This window comes from Gekko japonicus, unplaced genomic scaffold, assembly GCF_001447785.1.
Source record: "Gekko japonicus isolate JY-2015 unplaced genomic scaffold, Gekko_japonicus_V1.1 scaffold1407, whole genome shotgun sequence".
NCBI classification, from domain to species: Eukaryota; Metazoa; Chordata; class Lepidosauria; order Squamata; family Gekkonidae; genus Gekko; species Gekko japonicus.
The window spans coordinates 434,242-455,390 of record NW_015167579.1 but is presented as its reverse complement, the minus strand read 5'-3'; the positions used below and the strand labels follow the sequence as shown (position 1 = coordinate 455,390).

The following is a 21,149-nucleotide window of genomic DNA, read 5'->3' as shown; positions in this document are numbered from 1 at the left end:
CAAAAATTTTGCTGCGCAGCAGCTCCAGCTGAACGAAACAGAGAAAAAAGTGGAGCAGGCAAATGAGAAAATTAAAGAGATAGACACCACAAGCAAGAAGTTGAAGAAAAGTATGGGAGAGGTGGAAACGAGGCAGAATTGCCAAGAGAACTGAGTTTTACAGCTACAGATGGAAAAAGCTAACATGGTTCTCAGGTTTCAGGGGGTTCCTGAAACAGATCGAGAAGATTTGAAGGTGCTCAGTGAACTTATCGCTCCAGTAGTAGGCTTAACAGCGGATGAACTTGTAAATGAAATGGAAGTAGCCTATAGGGCATACTCCAACTACATTAAAAAAATAGTCTACCTGGAGAAATAGTGGTCAAGTTTGTAAGAAGACAAACTAGGGACACCATTTTAAAAGCAACCTCAGCAACTCCACTGAAAATGGGAAATGTTGTCATCAAAACCTTAAAGGACATTCCATTTGAATTCAGACAAGAGAGGAAAAACTACAAGGATCTAATTTCTTTTCTTCAAACAAATGGGATATCGTACAGATGGGTGGTTCCGGAATGTGTCATCTTTAAAATCAACAATAGAAGAGAGACAATAGACTCCACTTTTAAAGCTAAAGAATTTCTGAGACGGCACCTGGGGGAAGAGGAAGAGTCCAAAGAGGAAGAAACGAAGTCTAGTGACTCTGTTACCTCGGGAACGGAAGAGGACTCTGTGGCAGAAAAGGGTGCAGGACCTGCCAGAGTGGTATACAATTTTAGAGACAGAAAGCAGAAGTAAAGGCAGAAGGACTTGGAAAATGGCCTTTTGAAGCGAAGAATAAGAAGATGATCAGAGATTTCTCTAGTAACAACTAACAAAATAACATATAAATAGCGAACTGTTATAAGCAAGAACTCTACAAATATATTGTGACATTAACTCTAACAGTACTAACATTTTAACTAACAGTAAAAAGATCTCCTCCTCTTGGGGTTTTAGATTAGTGTGGTTTGCTTTCCTTTCTCCTTAGATGTTATTTCTTTGTAGTTTTTGTAGTTTTGCAAAATAAAAAATATCCCTCCGGGGATTTAAAAAATATATATTATACCCTGCCCTTCCCGCAAAGGCAGGCTTAGGGCGTCTTACACAACATTTCATAAAAATACAATTAAAATCTATATAAGCATATACAGATTTAAAATCTATATAAGCATATAAAGAAGAAGAAGAGATTGGATTTATACCCTGCCCATCACTACCCAAAGGAGTCTCAGAGCGGCTTACAACCTCCTTTCCCTCCCCCTCCCCAAGTCCCTACAACACCCTGTGAGGTAGGTGGGGCTGAGAGAGCTCTGACAGAAACTGCTCTTCTTCAAGAACAGCTGTGCCAGAACTATGGCCTGCCGAAGGTCATCCAGCAGGTGCAAGTGACGGTGTGGGGAATCAAAACCAGGTCTCTCAGATTAGAGTCCATGCACTTAACCACTACACCAAACTGGCTAAACATATAATATAAATAACAATAAATTAAAGCACAAGTTAAAATGCTGGGACATCATCAGATAAAACAAGAGCAAACATTATTTCTAATATGGCTTAGGTGACCATATGATTACCGTAAGTTTCATACCAGCTCAGTTCGCTCACTTATTATGCAGCGGGTTCAGGCTAGAGGAGCTGCGGTGGCTCAAGTGGTTAAGACGCTGAACTGCAGGCTGTGGAAGGTCGGTAGTTCAGCAGTTTGAGACCCGAGTGTGCCGCATGACGGAGTGAGCTCCTGTCTCTAGTTCCAGCTCCTGCCAACCTAGCAGTTTGAAAGCAAGAAATTGCAAGTAGATCAATAGGTGCCACTTCGGTGGGAAGGGAACAGCATTCCGTGTGCCTTGGTGTTTAGTCATGCCGGCCACATGACCACGGAAACGTCTTCAGACAGCGCTGGCTCTTCGGCTTTGAAACGGAGATGAGCACCGCAACCCTAGAGTCGGACTCAACTGGCTTTCGAGCAAGGGAAACCTTTACCTTTACAGGCTAGAGACAACGATGGTAGGCCGGGGCACAGGCTGGGGGTGAAGGCAAAGATGGTAAAGCCCTGGCACAGGGACACTTCCTCAGTGTATATTGCTCTCCTGGCAGACATCTTCTTTGGCTTCCACCGGTCATGTCAATTCAGTGGTCCTCCTTTCCCCCAATGGAACATACTCAGCAGGAGGGTCCGGCTTAGCACTCATGCCTCGCTGGAAGCTCTCCAGAGCCCCCCCCCCTCTCTTGGTGCCCCTCTTCCAGGAGCAGCAGATGTAGTGAGTCACGAGGGCACCTCTGGGGTCCCCACAAACCATGACGAGAAGGGGGAAATCTCTACGTTTCCAGTCCACGTGGTTCATGGTGGAGACCACAGAGATTTCCCCCCTTTCCCCCCATTGACCCATTCCTTTCTAAAACACTGGGAGAAAATATGGAAGCACAACGAGATAAGGTTGCAGAAATACAGTGTTCCCTCTAAGGTGAGTCAGTGTGAGCTAGCTCACAGTTTTTTTAGCCTCCAGCTCACACATTTTCGCCTTAGCTCAGGAAGGAGGGCTCCAGAGCAAACCGATTTATGTAGCATCCAAATCACTCGCTCACCACTTGAATGCCAGTCGCTCACAAAGTAGAATTTCTGCTCACAAGACTCCGCAGCTCAGAGGGAGCATTGCTCACAACGTGCAGGATTTTCCCAGCTTGTAGCCACCGAATGCCCAGAGCTCCCAGTTTAGCGAAGGTGACGCAATACAGCCAGACCATGGCCGAGCAGAGGTTCAAGCACCAGTCATCTGCTTCCAAGCCTAACACTTTGTCTATTCTGGCTCCGAGGACGTTCATCATATTCTGGGCTCTGTACAGACCCTGCACGGAGCCAGGGCTCCTCGGAACCACCCTTTGGGATCTGTTTTGGGTGCATAAATTCCACTTGGCAATATATAAAATAAATTCTATCCCTTTACCTTAGCAGAACATCTGCTCTGCTGCAGAAGGACCAGGGCTATTTTTGGGCAGGAGTTCCAGCTGGCTCCAGAGTTGGCCAAACCCAGCAGGAACTCATTAGCATAATAGGCCACACTACAAAAAAGGGCCCTGGGTCTTGACAACAAACAAGGTAAACAGAATAAGAAGCAAAAGGTGGGTGTGGCTGGATGACCACACTTCTGGTAACGTGGGGGTGTGGCCTAATGTGCCAATGAGCTGTGTTGTCAGTGGTGTGGCCTAATATGCTAATGAGTTTCTGCTGTTGGGTGTGGCCTATTATGCTAATGAGTTCCTGCTGGGCTTTTTCTACAAAAAGAGCCCTGAGAAGGACCAGTTCCTGGCATTTCCTGATTAAGGGTCTAGGGGTAAACATGCAGAGAGAAAGTTCTCCATGACAACAGAGAGAGTGCTAGGGATGCCAGCCTCCAGGCGGGACCTGGGGACCTCCCGAAATCACAACTCATCTCCAGACTACAGAGATCAGTTCCTTTGGGAAGATGGATGCTTTGGAGGGTGGACTCTATGGCACTGTACCCCACGGACTTCCCTGTCCTGCTCAGGCTCCACCCCCAAATCTCCAGGAGTCTCCCCACCTGGATCTGGCAACCCTATCCCCCATCCCTTGCCAGTGGCCAGGGGGAAGCTGGCAACGCTAAGAGTGACCACTGCCAGACGGAATAGGCGGAACTGGGCTGGATGGACCAATGGTCTAGTTGTCTGAGGCACCAGCGCTGCTGCCTCTGAGCATCACCAAAGGACACATCTGTCATCAGTGAGCGTCCAGATTAGAAAGTCCAGGTTTTCAAGTGTTACCTGGGCTGACTGAAGCTTCTGCCGACATGGACCAGCAACAGCAAACACGGCTGGATTTTAAAGGCTTTTCGCTTCGAAATCTATGGCTGGCCTTGAGAGGGGAGGGGGGGGACCAGTATGCATCAGCAGAAAGTCGCTTGCGCCTGCACCATCTGATCAGTCGTTGTATTGCTCAAGGGGCTGCGGTAAAGGCCACCGAAAAGATTTTCCCTTACGCATCATAAACACGTAGGATCTTGATGTACGATGCTCTTGTCTGCCAAGACACCTTGGCCTTCAATACAGCAGACGGGGGTGCCTCTCTGCCCTCCACAGAAAAAGAAGCATTTTTTTTTCTCTGAAAAAAGAAACCCACAGGAAACCTTGACAACTTTTAGCCAGGCACCCTGGCTCGAAAGCATACTTTGGCACAGCCTGCCTGAGCTGCTCTCTCCTCAAAGGGGAAAGAACCACGGATATCAGTTCCATCTCCCCACCCGGGAACCAGAGCTCCTCGGGGCCGTTCATCTGGGCTTCCTTTTCCCACTCCCTGTAGCCCGCTCGGCCCCCCTCCCCTGCTGCAGCTCCCTTAGAAGGAGTTGCAACACGAACCCGGGACAGACCGCCTGAACGAAAGGTCTTAAAAAGGGAAAATATGATTGAGATGGGGGGGACAGGAGCAATGCTCTCTCTAAGCTGTGGAGTCTTGCGAGCAAAAATCCTACTTTGTGAGCTGATGCTGGCATTATAAAGTTGCAAGAGCGAGCAGTTTGGCTGTTGAATATATTAAGTTTGCTCTGGAGCCATCCCTTCCTGAGCTATGACAAAAATGGCTGAGCCAGAGGCTAAACAACTGTGAGCTAGCTCACCCTAACTCAGCTTAGAGGGAACATTGGACGGGAGGAGAAGGAAGAGGGCGTCTGTTACGGTTCGTCGTGAAAAGGGAGGAAGGCGGAATCGAACAGGCACACTTTCGGGGTGGGCAGGCCCATCTCGTCCCGACCCGATCACTCATATTGGCTTCTGGTACGTTTTCCTATTAAAAAGTGGGCTTTGTTTGGTCCCTGTTTTGCCTTTTGGGGAGGTGTAGGAGATCCCTGGTCTCAGGTCTCAGCTCCAGGTGGGGCCTGGGGATCCCCCAGAATTACAGCTCATCTCCAGACTACAGAAATCAGTTCCCCTGGAGGAAATGGGTGCTTTGGAGGGCGGACTCTACGGCGCTGTACCCAGGCCCGTAGCTACGGTGGGGCAATCCGGGGCTCCGCCCCCTTTCTTAAAGGGACAGCCCCACAAGACCGTCTCCTGTAAAAGCTTTTTAAAGAGAAATTACACCCAAGGAGTGGTGGGGTGAGGAGACGGCAGGGAACTGGGTTTATTTTTGGTGACTGTAAAATTCAAGCCCCGCCCCCCAAAACAAATTGCCCCACAAGCCACAAAATCCTGGCTATGGGCAGGAATTTCCCAACCTGGACCTGGCAAAAAAAAAGATCATGTGTACTAGAGTTCCTTAGGCCTCAGCCCTTCGCCCAGGAATGTAACGGTGGGGTCTTGAGAGTTACACCTTTCTAAACCCATTAACTTCAATAGATGCATATGATTTAACACAGCTCTGGACTGCCCTGTAAATCTTACAGTGTGTGCGAGAGGCATCCGTTGCATAATACATGAACCCAAAATGCCAGCGCGCCGCTTGCGTTCCATCCCCATCACAACCATCTAGCTAGACACAGCACAAATGTTTGTAGCTGTTCCATAATAAGTACAACTAGATCCCTTGGGAGACAGAGCATTCTGTTAGCGCGCTTTCACTTAAAAATAAAAATAAAAGCCAAAAAGCAAGTCAGATTTTAAAGAAACGAACAATAATGGTCACTTTATAGAGGCGGTGTGCCTAGGGTTCCTAGCTATGGGTTGGAAAATGCTTGGAGACTTGGGGGTGGAGCTTTGGGGCGGGATTTGGGGAGGGCAGGATTTGGGGAGGGGAGGGACTTCGATGGGGTATAATGCCGTAGAGTTGCACAGCCGAGTTGGCTATTTTCTCCAGGTGAACCTGTCACTCATAGATCAGTTGTAATCCCAGGAGATCTCCAGCCAACACCTGAAGGATGGCAACCATAGCCATGCCTCTCAAACCAGTGTGTTGTTGTTGTTGTTCAGTTGCACAGCCGAGTCAGACTCTTCGCGACCCCACGGACCACATCACGCCAGGCCCTCCTGTCTTCCATCGTGCTCCGGAGTTTGCTTAATTTCACGTTCGTTGCCTCGATAACACTGTCTAACCATCTCATCCTTTGCCATCCCCTTCTTCTTTGACCTTCAGTCTTTCCCAGCATCAGGGGTGAGTGCTCCCTTCTCATTTTGGGAACAAAGTCTTTGAGCTTCAGCATCTGGCCTTCCAGGGAACAGTCAGGGTTGATTCCTTTTAGCATTGACTGATTTGATCTTCTTGCAGTCCCAGGGACTCTCAAGAGTCTTCTCCAGCACCATAGTTCAAAAGAATCTATTCTTCGGCGCTCGGCCTTCCTTATACTCCAACTCTCGCAGCCATACATGACTACTGGGAATACCATCACTTTGACCATACGGAGGGTGATGTCTCTACTTTTTATTATGCTGTCAAGGTTTGCCATCGCTTTCCTCCCAAGGAGCAGGCGTCTTTTAATTTCATGGCTGCAGTCAAACCAGTGTAAGACGCAGCAAACAAAGGCAGCGCCCACAGAATGCCCTTCTCTAATAGACTTGCCTGCAACTTCCCTTTCTTTCAGACACCCAGTGAAAACTCTCATATACATCAAAGCCCTGGGCAGGTTTAATTGTGGGTGGCTTTTGAATCCTGGAGCTGCGGTGGCTCAAGTGGATAAGACGCTGAACTGCAGGCTGTGGAAGGTCGGTAGTTCAGCAGTTCCAGACCCGAGTGTGCCGCATGACGGAGTGAGCTCCCGTCTCTCGTTCCAACTCCTGCCAACCTAGCAGTTCGAAAGCAAGAAATTGCAAGTAGATAAATAGGGACCCCTTCAGTGGGAAGGTAACAGTGTTTTGTGCGCCTCGGTGTTTAGTCATGCTGGCCACATGACCACGGAAACGTCTTCGGACAGCGCTGGCTCTTCAGCTTTGAAACGGAGACGAGCACCGCAACCCTAGAGTCGGATTCAACTGGCTTTCGAGCAAGGGAAACCTTTATCTTTGAAGCCTATCATAGACCGTCTTCAAATGAATGTGTCGTATTTCAGTTAATGGCTCTGTTTTCATAATCACTCCATGATGTCCACTACACTATCGTATAATAAAATGGTCATGGAAGACAAAAACAAGTTAACAGACTCACCAATTAGAACTTGCCAAAAATCTGAAGAGCATGTGATACAGAATGATGTATACAAAGTAGCTATAGTGAAAAAGTACAAAATGTAAACAACGGAGAACAATGTCTAAACAATGGAGAACTACTAAATAATTTGATGTTGTGTCCCGATGTTTGATAACGTTTCAAAGTTCATCCTTCATCAGGGTGTTCCCTTTAAGCTGCTGTGGTTTTCATACTCATACTGACATGCATCGGGAACAGTAACAATTCAATACAAAATTGGACGCCAATCTCCAACATTGAAGCTGCTTAGCTTCAATAGCTTCAGACTTGCAGAGGGACCAGCAGCATCTCATGCAATGGCTTTTAACTTTTGCAAACCACCTCGGACGCCAATAGAGGAGACAGAGAAGAGCTTTCAGAGACACGTGAAATGGGGGTGGAGACCGATGCTCCCTCTAGGATGCGGAGCCATGTAAGCAAAAATCCTACTTTGTGAGCTGCTGGCATTCAAGTTGTGAGTGAGCCATTTAGAGGCTGCATAGTTTGCTCTGGAGCCATCCTTCCCGAGCTGGAGGCTAAAAAACTGTGAGCTACCTCACACTAACTCAGCTTAGAGGGAACACTGATGGGAGATATAAGGCAGAGATTCCAGGATTTCCAGCTCTGGGTTGGGAAATTCCTGAAGATTTGGAGATGCAGCCCGGGGACAGGAGGAATCTCAGCAGGGTATTAACATTTAATGTCCAATTAATGTTTAATTGGAGTTCACCCTCCAAAGCAGCCATCTCCTCCATGGAAGCTGTGAGCAACTTTGGACTTCCTTGGAGGTCTCCCGTCCAAACACTAACCAGGGCGACCCTGCTTAGCTTCTGAGCTCTGACTAGCTCAGGTTAGTCTGGGCAATTGCTGGGAAGGTGCAAAACAGAGATCCTCTGAGCATGTGCAGATCTGAAGCATCACCCACCCCTTCTACCTTTTCTTCTCCTTTCTGATCCACAGGGCTTTTTTTTTGTAGAAAAAGCACAGCAGGAACCCATTAGCATAACAGGCCACACCCAACAGCAGAAAAACATTAGCATATTAGGCCACACCCCAGACAGAGCAGCTCATTAGCATATTACGCCACACCCCACATTACCAGAAGTGTGCTCCTCCAGCCACACTCACCTTTTGCTTCTTATTCTGTTTACCTTGTTTGTTGTCAAAACCCAGGGCCTTTTTTTGTAGCAGGAACTCCTTTGCATCTTAGGCCACACACCCTGAATGTAGCCAATCCTAATGAGTTCCTGCTGTTGGGTGTGGCCTGTTATGCTAATGAGCTCCTGCTGGGCGTGGCCAACTCTGGAACCAGCCGGAACTCCGCTCCTGTGCGTTCCTGCCCAAAAATAGCATTTGTGGGACCCCAGGCTGAAGCAGGACACGGACTCTGTTTGTTTCCAGAGCTGGAAGGGGCAGGAACTTTTCACAAGCTGGGGGCCCCGTGACATATAAACAGACTGCCTCAAGCCCCAAGACCCTTCTCAATAAATTTTTCTCTTGCTTTCTTTTTTTTTGGGGGGGGGGTATTCAAGCTTGCCCTGACGTAGATAACCCAGGCTAGACCGACCTCATTAAATCTTAGAAGAGAAGCAGGATCAGCACTCGTCAGTATTTGGAAGGGAGACCACCAAGGAATCCCAGGGTCACTAAGCAGAGGCAGGCAATGGCAAACTACCTCTGAACGTTTCTTGCCCCCCCGGGCAGGCCTTAAACAGGGACATGAGAATTGGCTCCAACATCCAGTTCAACGTCTCAACAGGTTTTTTCCCAGCCTGTACTGTCAGTTTCACTCCTGAACAACATGGTGAAAAAAGTAGGACTTCGCAACCTAGGAATCCCAAGAGCGAAAGGGAAAGGGAAAGAAGAAGAAGGAAGAAAGAAGAAGGAAGAAAGAAGGAAGAAAGTAGAAGAAAGAAGAAGAGGAGGAGGAGGAGATTGGATTTATATTGGATCAACCGGTTTGCAAGGCTATAGCCCTTGCCTGTTAGACCTGGCTCCAGACTCCACCTGCTGCAGCCCTTGCCAGCTCCTGAAGCTCAGACCCTGCACAAGTGACCACCTGCAGAGTAACTTCTGAGTCTTTGGAAGACCAGCCAAATCCTGAGCGGCAGGTGACTCCCCCCTTTCTCTGGGCTGCGGCAAGCTGGGCTGAAAATTGACTTGGCAAGAAACATGGCGACTAACTAGCATGGCGGCGGCGGCGCGTGAGCTTAGTGCTAGCGCGGTGAAAGTGGACTGCTAATAACTGCTATAACAGCTGAAAAGTTAGAGAGGAGTGGGTGGCAAAGAGACGAAGGAGATGGAATAGCCGAAAAAAACCTCAGTGTTCCCTCTAAGCTGAGTTAGTGTGAGCTAGCTCACAGTTTTTTAGCCTCCGGCTCACACCTTTTTGTCTTAGCTCAGGAAGGATGGCTCCGGAGCAAACCAATTTATGCAGTAGTCAAACTGCTCGCTCACAACTTTAATGCCAGTAGCTCACAAAGTAGACTTTTTGCTCACAAGACTCCGCAGCTTAGGGGGAACATTGCCTGCCATCACTGATTAGGCACGCCTGCAGACGAGGAGAAAACACCAGACGGCCTAGCCCGCGAGGAACTGATGTTCGGGTCCTCGGGCCGGCGCTGGGTCCCTGCCAGGGATGGAGATGTGGATGGCGGCTTCATGAACTGCATACCGCCAGGACCGGGACTGGCTTGTTTTGGTCCGGCTGGCTGTGGGAGTGCCCGTGCTTGAGCGGCTGGCCCTGAAGAAACGCCAGGTGATTGCAGAGCCCGTGGGGGGGGGGCGACTTGTAGGGGTCCCTCCCACCCTCTGCCCGTGCAGAGTGTCATCAGGTGTGGTACAGCAGGGCGGGCGCTGGGACTGGGCCATCGGCCGTGGCGCGTGCCTTGGACCAAGCTGGCTGGTGCATGGTCGCGGATGGGGCTACAGAAAGCACAGGACACTTCTGGCCGTCGGCGGAATACAGCAGGCACCAGGAAGGGGCCGGATCAACGAAGAGGGGAGCCGTGGAGCTGCCCGACGGGCCGAGGAGACGAGGAAGGGCTGGAGGCGCTACTGGGCGAGGAGGCAGGGCCCAGTGCAGGGGATAGTCCACTAATCCCTCGGGAGCAGGCAGGTTGGAGGAGGAAGGAGTGAAATCGAACTGCCATCCGTTAATAATTAATAGTGGGTTGTTTAAAATAACAGGGACTCGGGATTGATTAATTAATTAGGGGAAGCCATTGGCTTAGGTTTAGTTAAAATCGGGGGGAGCTTATTGTTAATTAGTCAATGAGATGGTTTTGATGAATTACTTGGGGCCCTATTTAATGAGGCTGCTGTATTAATGACCTATACTAATTATCTAATTAAATCAATTGGAATTGATTAATAAGAGGGTATAGCTTTTAGGAAATTTACCATTAACTCCTTAGCCTTTATGTATTTCACTGGCTAGATAGGGACTGACAGGAATAGAGAAAAGAAATAAAAAGGTAATTAATGGCTATAAATTAAGTATAGGGTTGTATGGATTTAGTGTTAACCACCGCTGAGATTTTGGAGCTGCGGTGGCTCAAGTGGTTAAGACGCTGAACTGCAGGCTGTGGAAGGTCAGTAGTTCAGCAGTTCGAGACCCGAGTTGCTGCATGACAGAGTGAGCTCCCATCTCTAGTTCCAGCTCCTGCCAACCTAGCCGTTCGAAAGCAGGAAATTGCAAGTAGATAAATAGGTACCACTTCGGTGGGAAGGTAACAGCGTTCCGTGCGCCTTGGTGTTTAGTCATGCTGGCCACATGACCACGGAAGCATCTTCGGACAGCGCTGGCTCTTTGGCTTTGAAACGGAGATGAGCACCGCAACCCTAGAGTCGGATTCGACTGGCTTTCGAGCAAGGGAACCTTTACCTTACCGCTGAGATTAGAGTTAGGAATGAGTAATAAGTAAGCAGGACATTCATTACTGGCATAGCAATAGCACTTTAGTGGAATCTTGACTGTGACCAATCAAGCTGGTCGGTCTGAGGCTTGAGCCGAGTGCGGCGAGTGAAGACCATCTGGTGCAGAATGGCTGAACAAACAATTCCAGTGCTCCTGGGGAGGGGGAGGTATAGTGGTGGGACCAGACAAAAATGGAAGGGGGCAGAGAAATAGAGAAGCTCAGCCACCTTCCAGCCTACGTCCCATCCCAAAAGTGGCAGGTGGGGGGGCAGGGATTAAAAACCCCACTCCGACATTGGTGCTGTGCAACGCCAGGTCCATAAATAATAAGACCTCAGTCCTGCGAGACTTTTTGTTGGAGCAGGATGCGGACCTGGCGTGCGTGACCGAGACCTGGATCCGAGATGGGGAGACAGTTGCGCTCTCCCAGCTGGCGCCCCCTGGGTTCTCGGTCCTTCACCAATCCCAGACAATGGGGCGGGGGGGAGGGGTGGCGCTGTTCATTCGGGAGGCTTACTCCTTCAGGGCGCTCCTGGTGACGAGGCTCACAGGCATGGAGTGTGCCGGCTTTGTTTGAGAGCCGGGGAGAGTTTGGCTTGTTTGGCTGGTGTACCGACCGCCCAACGCACTGGCTTATAGCCTGCCATCCCTGGTGGAGGCTGTGTCGGGTTGGACATTGGAGCACCCTAGGCTGATAGTCCTGGGTGACTTCAACGTCCATGCCGACGATGCAGCTTCCTCTCGGGCGGTGGACCTGGCATCGTCCATGGCGGCGCTAGGGCTCTCCCAATATGTAATGGTCCCTACTCACTGAGCCGGTCACACGTGCAATTTGATCTTCACGGTGGGGGTTACAGTGGACCGGATCACTGCCACAGCAGTGCCATGGTCAGACCACCATGTCCTGAGGGTGAATGTGTCCCCCCAACCCTGTTTGGGTGGCGAGCATATTTTAGCTCACCCACGGAGCCAAATAGACCCTTTGCAGCTTCAGCTGGCTCTCCGGGATCCACTGCCCCCTGGCGGCTCGTTGGAAGAGCTGGTCGAGGACTGGCATGACCGACTCTCGGCAGCCATCGACGAGATCGCTCCCAGACACCCTCTGCGCCCACGCTCTAGGCTGGCTCCTTGGTATACCCAGGAGCTAAGGCTGATGAAACACGGGCTCAGACAACTAGAGAGACAGTGGCGGCGTGTTCGCAGCGAGGCTACAAGAGCATCCTATAGGACGTTTATGAGATCCTATGAGATGGCAGTCAAGGCAGCGAAGAAGGAGTTCTATGCAGCCATGATTGCATCTGCTAGCTCATGCCCAGCCCAATTGTATAGAACGATTTGGTCCTTGACAGCTCTGCCACAGGGCAGGCAAAACGGTAGGGAATTGGATATAGGCTGTGAGGCTTTTGCGAGCTATTTTGCAGATAAAGTCTTGGCGCTCCGCCGGCCACATTTGAGACAGTATGTGAACTCGAGGCCCCATGCACGTCTTCTGGTCCCATTCTGGATTATTTCGAACGACTCAGCCTTGAGGAAGTCAACAGATTGATCTCAACGGTACGCCCAACCACATGCAGCCTGGATCCGTGCCCCTCCTGGCTAATTAAAGCTGGCCATGAGGGGTTTCGAGGAGCCCTCAGGGATATTATCAACAAATCCCTCTCTGAGGGGCTGTTCCCAGGGGCTCTTAAGGAAGCAATGGGCCGCCCTCTCTTGAAAAAACCATCTCTGGATCCGGCTTAATTGGCCAACTATTGGCCAGTTTCCAATTTGCCCTATTTGGGCAAATTAATAGAGAGGGCGGTGGCGAGGCGATACAATTGCAGAGCTTTCTGGATGACGCTTCCATGCTTGATCCCTACCAGTCCGGTTTCCGCCCAGGCCACGGGATGGAGACGGCACTGGTCGCCCTCACGGATGACCTCCGGAGGCATCTGGATCGGGGCGGGACGGCGGTGCTGCTGTTGCTGGACCTGTCAGCAGCGTTCAACACGGTCGATCATCAGCTGCTCGCCCACCGCCCACCCGGGGGGAAAGGGTGGCTCTCGGGGAGAAAATACCCCGCCCTTCACTACCCGAAGGCGGTTTACAAACTCCTTCCCCTTCCCCTCCCCACAACAGACACCCTGGGAGGTAGGCAGGGCTGAGAGAGCTCTGACAGAAACTGCTCTTTTTCAAGAACAGCTCTTATCAGAACTATGGGTAGCCCAAGATCACCCAGCCAGGTGAAAGTGGAGGAGTGGGGAATCAAACCTGGCTCTCCCAGATTAGACTCCACGCACTTAACCACTACACCAAACACTATATCCCCCTCCCTGAATAAAAAGTAGCATGCTTTGAATGCTGCAAATATGTGACACCACAGGTGTCAAGAAATAAATATTCATCTATCCCCCTCCCCTCCCTCCAGAAAATTACGTATGGAGTGGCTCCTACTAATAATATATGGACATTTATACTTCAGCAAAGGCAGACAGGCCAGCCAGTGTTTAAACTGGCCCTTCGAACTGTCCCTTTACGCAGCAAATACCAAGGGATGCCGATGCCATTGCCCGCCATGCCCTTAAAAGCTTCAGATGCCCAGTTCAACACATTAAACCTCTGTTAAAAGGGCAGGACATTTTTTCTTCTGGCCTGCTGGAAACCTTAAAAGAAGAGTATCTCAGTGGGAGGCCATTTCCCTGAAAAAGTGTAGCTGGAACATTTCTAGCCAGACAGACTGTAAATATAATTTTAAGTAGAAAAGACTGGATTTATACCCCACCCTTCACTCCCCAAAGGCGTCTCAGAGCGGCTTACAATCCCCTTTCCCTTCCCCTCCCCACAACAAACACCCTGTGAGGGAGGTGGGGCTGAGAGAGCTCTTCCAAGGACTGCTCGTGAGAGAACAGCTCTGAGAGAACTTGTGACTAACCCAAGGTCACACCAGCAGCTGCATGTGGAGGATGGGATGCAGCTATATGCAAGACCCAGTGTGGTGTAGTGGTTAGGGTTTCAGGCTGGGATCTGGGAGGACCCAGGTTCGAATCCCCACTCATCCACGAAAACTTGCTGGGTGACCTTGGGCCAGTCACACACATTCAGCCTGACCTACCTCACGGGGTCGTTGTGAGGATCAAAGGGAGGAAGAGGAGGAAGACGTAAGCTGCTGTCGGGAGAAAGGTGGAGTATAAATTAATAAATAAAATATAAGGAACGGGGCTCAGGAGGTGATCGTACAAACATGCCCTACATCAGGGGTGTCAAACTCATTTGTTATGAGGACTGGATCTGGCATAAATGAGCCCTTGTTGGGCCGGGCCATGTGGGTCATAAAATGTCATGCCAGGTAGTGGAGATGTAAACTTTATAAAGGACACAAATGGTTTTTTTAAAAAATTTAAATAAAAACACGCTTAAAACATCAGCACTCTTGCAATATTTTGTTTATTTAGCAGTGTCTGATCACTGACACCTCTTGCTCTGAATTACTGCATCAAAATATCCGTGCCGTTGCAATCTTGAGTATGCTGTTCGGGTGTGTATCTGTAAGCTGCAAACCTACAATGACACAGCAGCAGCAGAACTGGAAGCAGCAGCAGAAGACAGCCAGTTCCACTGTGGACCTGATGGAAGCCCTCCGAGGGCCTGATCCGGCCCCCGGGCCGCACGTTTGACACCCCTGGCTCACGGCCACTGGGGCAGAATTGAATCCTATACTGTTACAATTTGCACCTTTCCAGCAGCAGCAGGGAACCAAAAAGAGAATTTGGGAACTCACAACGCAAACGGAGCACCCACTAAGGATCTGGCGCCCTGCGACCCAGCAAGTTCACGAGCAGATCACGAGAGGGCGGGCAGGAAGGGTTGCCTCTGTGCCTAGTTCTTGTGGCCCTTTCTTACACGCCCAGGGAAATGCCGACTGCCACTTTGAGGTCAGGAAGCAATTTTTCTCCAGGTCGGTTTGGCTGGAGATCCTGGAGGGTTTTTTTGTCATCTTCTGGGCATGGAACAGGGGTGACTGTGGGTGTGCAGGGGGGAGGTATTTGTGAACTTTGTGCCTTGTGCAAGGGGTTGGACTAGATGACCCTGGAGGCCCCTTCCAACTCTATGATTCCATGATTCTAAGTTACAAACTTTTCTCTCCAGCTTCCCTGCCAAGGACTGTCTGGAGGAGGACAAGTTGCCATGAATAACCATTAAAATGCAATTAGCGGGATCCGGACTCACAGGGTTGCTGTAAGGGCAATGACCTGTAAAACAGATGGCAAATTAAATGGCCGGGGAAATGCTGTGCTGGATTATTTGGAGGGGGGGGGGGAAAGCAGCAACTAAGCAAAAGAGTCTTTCTTTCCAAGCCTTTCCAAGCGCAACCTTTGCATTTTTAAACTGAGCAAAAGAGCCTTTCCAAGTTAGTGTCTCTTCAGTATCTCTTAAACGCAGCTGCGGGCACATCCGAGGGGTCATTTCTAGGGCCAGCCCGACCTGCTTGTTAACACTAATATTTCCGGAGCACGGAAGCCGTCAGGTGACTTTACAGTGTCGTCCTATGCACAGTTACTCCAGCCTACGTGCATTGAAACCAATGGATTTAGTCAGGAATGACTCCGCACAGGAATGCACCGTTAGACTCTGGGTTTGGGTTTTATTTCCCCGCTCCCCTTGAGATGGTAACGTGTACTTCAAATGCAAGACACAGAAGAAACATTCGGCAAGGCTGTCTCAGCGTATCCCAGCATCTCTGCAGAGAAACACGCAAGGCATAATCTGGCGCTATGCATATTTACTCGGAAGCAAGCCCCACTGTGCTCAACGGGGCTTGCTAACGACAGCCTGCCTCTCCCCCCTCTCCCTGATCTGGAAATGCCAACGCAGCATCAAAGAACCTGATGGCAGCAAGACAACTCGGCTGGCTTTGCATTTTGCAGCGTCGAGCCAGCGGTCCTGCTTCTGATACTTTTAAGCTGCGTAAGGAGTACACCAGCTTAAGAACATCAGAAGAGCCCTGCTGGATCAGAGCGGTGGTCCATCTAGTCCAGCCTCCTGTCTCACACGATGGCCAACCGGTCCCTCTGGAGATTGGATAACAAGGCATAGAGGCCGTGGCCTTCCCCTGGTGTTGCCTCCTGGCACTGGGATTCCGAGATTGACTGCCTATGAATGCGGAGGTTCCCTTTAGTCACCGTGGCTAGTAGCCACTGAGGGACCTCTCTTCCATGAATCTGTTTAATCCCCCTTTAGAGCGGTGGCCATCCCTACATCCTCTGGCAGTGAATCCCACATCTTATATAACTCGCCGTGTAAAGAAGTTATTTCTTTATGTCCATCCGGAACCGACCGCCCATCAGCTTCATTGGATGCCCTCAAAGTTCTAGTATTTTGGGAGAGGGAGAAAAATGTCTCTTGGTCCACCCCAGGCATTAATCTTATAAGCCTCTATCGTCCAGGGCTCTTTTTGTAGCAGGAACTCCTTTGCATATTAGGCCACACACCCCTAATGTAGCCAATCCTCCAAGAGCTTACAGAGCTCTTCTTACAGGAGCTACTGTAAGCTCTTGGAGGATTGGCTACATTAGGGGTGTGTGACTTAATATGCAAATGAGTACCTGCTACAGAAAGAGCCCCGCGTATCGTGTCCTCTCTTAGTCGTCCCTTTTCTAACCCGAAAAGTCCCAGACTCTTCAGCCTTTCCTCGTAAGGAAGGTGCCCCGACCCCCCTCATCATCTTGGTCCCCCTCCTCTGCACTTTCTCCAGCGCTGCAATGTCCTTTGTGACACACGGCGACCAGAACTGTACCCAGTATTCCAATTGAGGCCGCACCAGAGATCGATACAAGTTGAGATACATATATTGTTGAATGGGCCCTGTTCAAACGTTGCATTTTTAAGTATACACTTTCAGCACCGCGGGGCCAGTTCCGAACACTTTCTGTCACTCACTGACAGTAGGAAGAAGCAACTCTGCGCACGCATGAAATGAGCCATCTCAGATTAGTCGCTACGCTTTCGTCCCATCCTGAGTCAATGCCACACTCAACACATTCCCAGAGAAGACAGCTCAAACGTTCAGCCGAGAGAGGGAATTGAAAACAAATCAGCCATTAGCATCATGCCCCTGTATAAATCAATCGTGCGACCTCATTTGGAGTACTGTGTACAGTTCTGGTCACCACACCTCAAAAAGAATATTATAGCATTGGGGAAAGTGCAGAAAAGGGCAACTAGAATGATAAAATGGTTAGAACACCTTTCATGTGAAGAAAGGTTAAAGCGCTTGGGGCTCTTTAGCTTGGAGAAATGACGGCTGAGGGGTGACATGATCGAAGTTTATAAGATTATGCATGCGATAGAGCAGGTCAAGAAAGGAGTCCTTCTTTCCCTTTCTCACAATACAAGAACTTGTGGGCACTCCATGAAATTGCTGAGCGGTCAGGTTAGAACGGATAAAAGGAAGTACTTCTTCACCCAAAGAGTGATTAATCCATGGAATTCACTGCCACAGGAGGTGGTGACGGCTTCAAGCATGGACGGCTTCAAGAGGGAACTGGATAAACATATGGAGCAGAGGTCCCTCAGTGGCTATTAGCCACAAGGTATAGATAGGAACTCTCGGTCTGGGGCAAGGGATGCTCTGTATTCTTGGTGCTTGGGGGGGCAACAGTGGGAGGGCTCCTAGTGTCCTGGCCCCACTGCTGGACCTCCTGATGGCACCTGGTATTTTTGGCCGCTGTGTGATGGAGTGTTGGACTAGGTGGGCCATTGGCCTGATCCAACATTGGCTTCTCTTATGCTCTTAGTCATTGAGGGCTCAGTGATGTGTGAACAAGTCCTAAGGAGTAACCAAAAAAAGAGAAAAAGAAAAAACCCTACTGCACAGAGGAACTTGGACAATACTTTTATAGGGATTATTTGGGACAGGGGGGCGACATTTGAAAAGGCTCCGATCAAGGATACTCGAGCAAAGAGGAAAAACTGTGGCTCTCTGGGTTAGCCGGCCTCTCTCTCCCCCTCCTCATGTCTGGGCCAGTTCCCACATTCAGTATATTCAAGTGCTCAAGCTGTTTCCAGACTGAAACGCTTCGCTTCCAGTGGAAGGGCTGGATTTCGGAATGCCTCATAAGAACATAAGAGACGCCAATGTTGGATCAGGCCAAAGGCCCATCCAGTCCAACACTCTGTCACACAGTGGGCAGAAATAACAGGTGCCATCAGGAGGTCCAGCAGTGGGGCCAGGACACTAGGAGCCCTCCCACTATCGCCCCCCCCCTCCAAGCACCAAGAAGACAGAGCATCCCTTGCCCCAGACCGAGAGTTCCTATCTGTACCCTGTGGCTAATAGCCCCTGATGGACCTCTGCTCCATATGCTTATCTAATTCCCTTTTGAAGCCTCCTTACACTCACACGCAAAACACAAATATGGAGAACAAACTTAGAGCCCAGAGTGGCACCTCTGAGACTAACTACGTTCTGTTTTGTTGGTCCGAAAGGTGCCACTGGACCCTAAGTTTGTCCTACTGCTTCAAACCACCATGGCTGACCACCTGGATCTAACACAAATCTATGTTGGGGAGAAGACTGAGCCCTTTCCCCTGGTGTGCCAGTTTCTTATGGGAAGGGAGGTTTGTTCTTCTTCCTCTACAGGCACGTTCACACATTCAGCACCCTAAAGCTATCCGTTTAGTACAGACCCTGTTTCCCCACCCCCACCACTGGGGATCCAAAGTGGCTTACAACATTCTTCTCCCTTCTTCCATTTTATCCACACACCAACCCTGTGAAGCAGACCCGCCTGAGAGAGCGAGAGAGTGACTGGCCGAAGGTCACCCCTTGAGATTCCACGGAAGATCAGGGATTCGAACCTGGGCATGCCAGACCCTGACATTCCACCCACCCCACCAACTGAATCATCAAGGACCCTTTATTCCCCCCCCAAAAAATCTCTAAAAGTGACCTTCCTCCCAGACTTCACAACAGCAGTGGCTCGGAGCCAAAATAAGAGATCTGCACATTAAAAAGTGAATGACAAGTGATTAATATGACGAAGGAGGAGCAGCTACCCCGTGCCCAGACTTTACGGCCATCTGGGAGAGTCTCGCCCACGCAAAGAACGTACAAGACACTCCTTTCCCCCCCAACCCTCCCTGTGCGACACCCTGAACCCGCAAAGCACCTAGCTCTGTGTTCTGGAGCCTTTGCAAGTGGACAAAGGCACACATCTGCTGGCTCGATCACAACGCCAAGTTGGCAGGGGCGGAAGCGGCAGCCTGGCGTCTCCCTGGATTTTAAAACCCACTCGGGATATCAGATGAATTAGCCATCAACGTCAGGGGCTTGACATCAGCACAGAAGTTGTCATCAGAGACAGTCAGGAAAATCTGTACCGAAAATTCACACCCATGCACGCCTCTTCCTGACTCATCTGCTCCCTGTTATCAAACTCAGTGGGTAGGGTCACACATGAAGGGGCCTTATTCTGAATCAGACCATGGGTCCATTAGGGTCAGTACTGAGACTGGCAAGGGCTCTCTGGGGCCTCACATTAACTAAAGGTAAAGGTTTCCCTTGCCCAAAAACTACTCGAATCCAACTCAAGGGGGCAGTGGTCATCTCCGTTTCCAAGCCGAAGAGCCAGCGCTGTCCGAAGACATTTCCGGGGTCATGTGGCTGGCATGACTAAACACTGAGGCGCAGGGGACCCACCAAAGCGGTACCTATTTACCTACTTGCAATTTCTTGCTTTTGAACTGCTAGGTTGGCAGGAGCTGGGGCCAGAGATGGGAGCTCACTCCATCACGCGGTGCTAGGGTCTCGAACTGCTGAACTACAGACCTTCCGGTAATTCCAGCTGGAGATGCCAAGGTTTGAACATGCAAAGCAGATGAACATGCAAAGCAGATGCTCTGTCACCAAGCCATGGTTCCTCCCATTATCGAGGAACATTTTTGTTAAAAAGCTTTCCCTCCTAACCCAAAATCTGCACCAACCAGATAAGAGTTCAGGTGTGCTTTTGTAGGTTTACACTCTCCCTGCTCAGCACCCTTGACACGATTAGCCCAAAACCCGTCATCTGGTGCGAAATCGGTCTCCCTCAAGGAGGCATGAGTCTCCCTCCTTCGACTTTGGGCAGGGACATGGGGCTCCATTCTGAAACCCCCGTTCCCAAGACCCCTTGAATCTGTTCTTAATGGGCAGAGCTTGGGCCAGCAACAATCAATGTAGAAGCATGTCTTAGGCTGAACGCGCACACTTTGACGCTAACTGCAAAGAGGAGGGGAGTGGAGAACTGGGCTGCTTCTAGCCTTGGAACTTCTACAGGATGTTTATCGGTCCAGAGGAATCAGCCGTGTTAGTCCGTTGCTGCAAAATGGTAAAAAGCCCAATCGCACCTTTAAGACTAACAAACTTTATTGTAGCATAAGCTTTCGAGAAACACAACTCTCTTCGTCAGCTGTGTTTCTCGAAAGCTTATGCTACAATAAAGTTTGTTAGTCTTAAAGGTGCGACTGGGCCTTTTACAACAGGACGTTCTTGGATGCCCTAAAGCCAAAAGGGGTCAAGCTCTGGAAGGACACCAATCACTTTTTGCAGCAGGTGGGCCCTCAAGGGCTATTACCCATCGTCCGCTAGCAGAACCTCCATGCAAAGAGGCAGTATACCTCTGAATCGTCTCCTCCCTCACCTGAATGTCCTGCTAGTGAACCATCCGGAGGCATCTCACCAAAACTCCCTGGCCTAGATGCAGGTCGGCTGATGCTTCTGCCAACTCATCCCCTTTCTTTCCCCCACTCCTCCCCGCCACCCAGATCTGATCCCAAAAGTGCTGTCGCCTCTGGGCTTGGGGTTTGTGAAGAAGACAGCCCTTCGAGCGGCAAAGCTGCAATTAAAGCAAGCGCAAAGAAGTCACCCTGCTGCAGTGAGGCAGGCGCATGCACACACACACACACACACACACACACGCCCCGCCAGGCGAAATGGCTGGTTTCCAAATCCCCCCCTCCCTTATTAGCATGTTATTATGATTCCCACGCTAGTAACCTTTCGGAACTCACCCCCACCCCCCTTCCCTTAGTAGAGGAGGGACGATGTGCTCCCCCCCCCCCCCCTCTTTGCCCGCCCCGAAACACCCCCCACTC

The 21,149-nt window shown here is 50.1% G+C and overlaps 1 protein-coding gene across 1 annotated transcript in view; it reads right to left on the bottom strand.

Moving 5' to 3' along the window:
• STAC2 (SH3 and cysteine rich domain 2) overlaps positions 1-21,149 on the bottom strand; it is a gene marked incomplete at its 3' end in the record, with an annotated part of 61,511 nt that overhangs the window by 39,212 nt on the left and 1,150 nt on the right. The window lies entirely within an intron of this gene.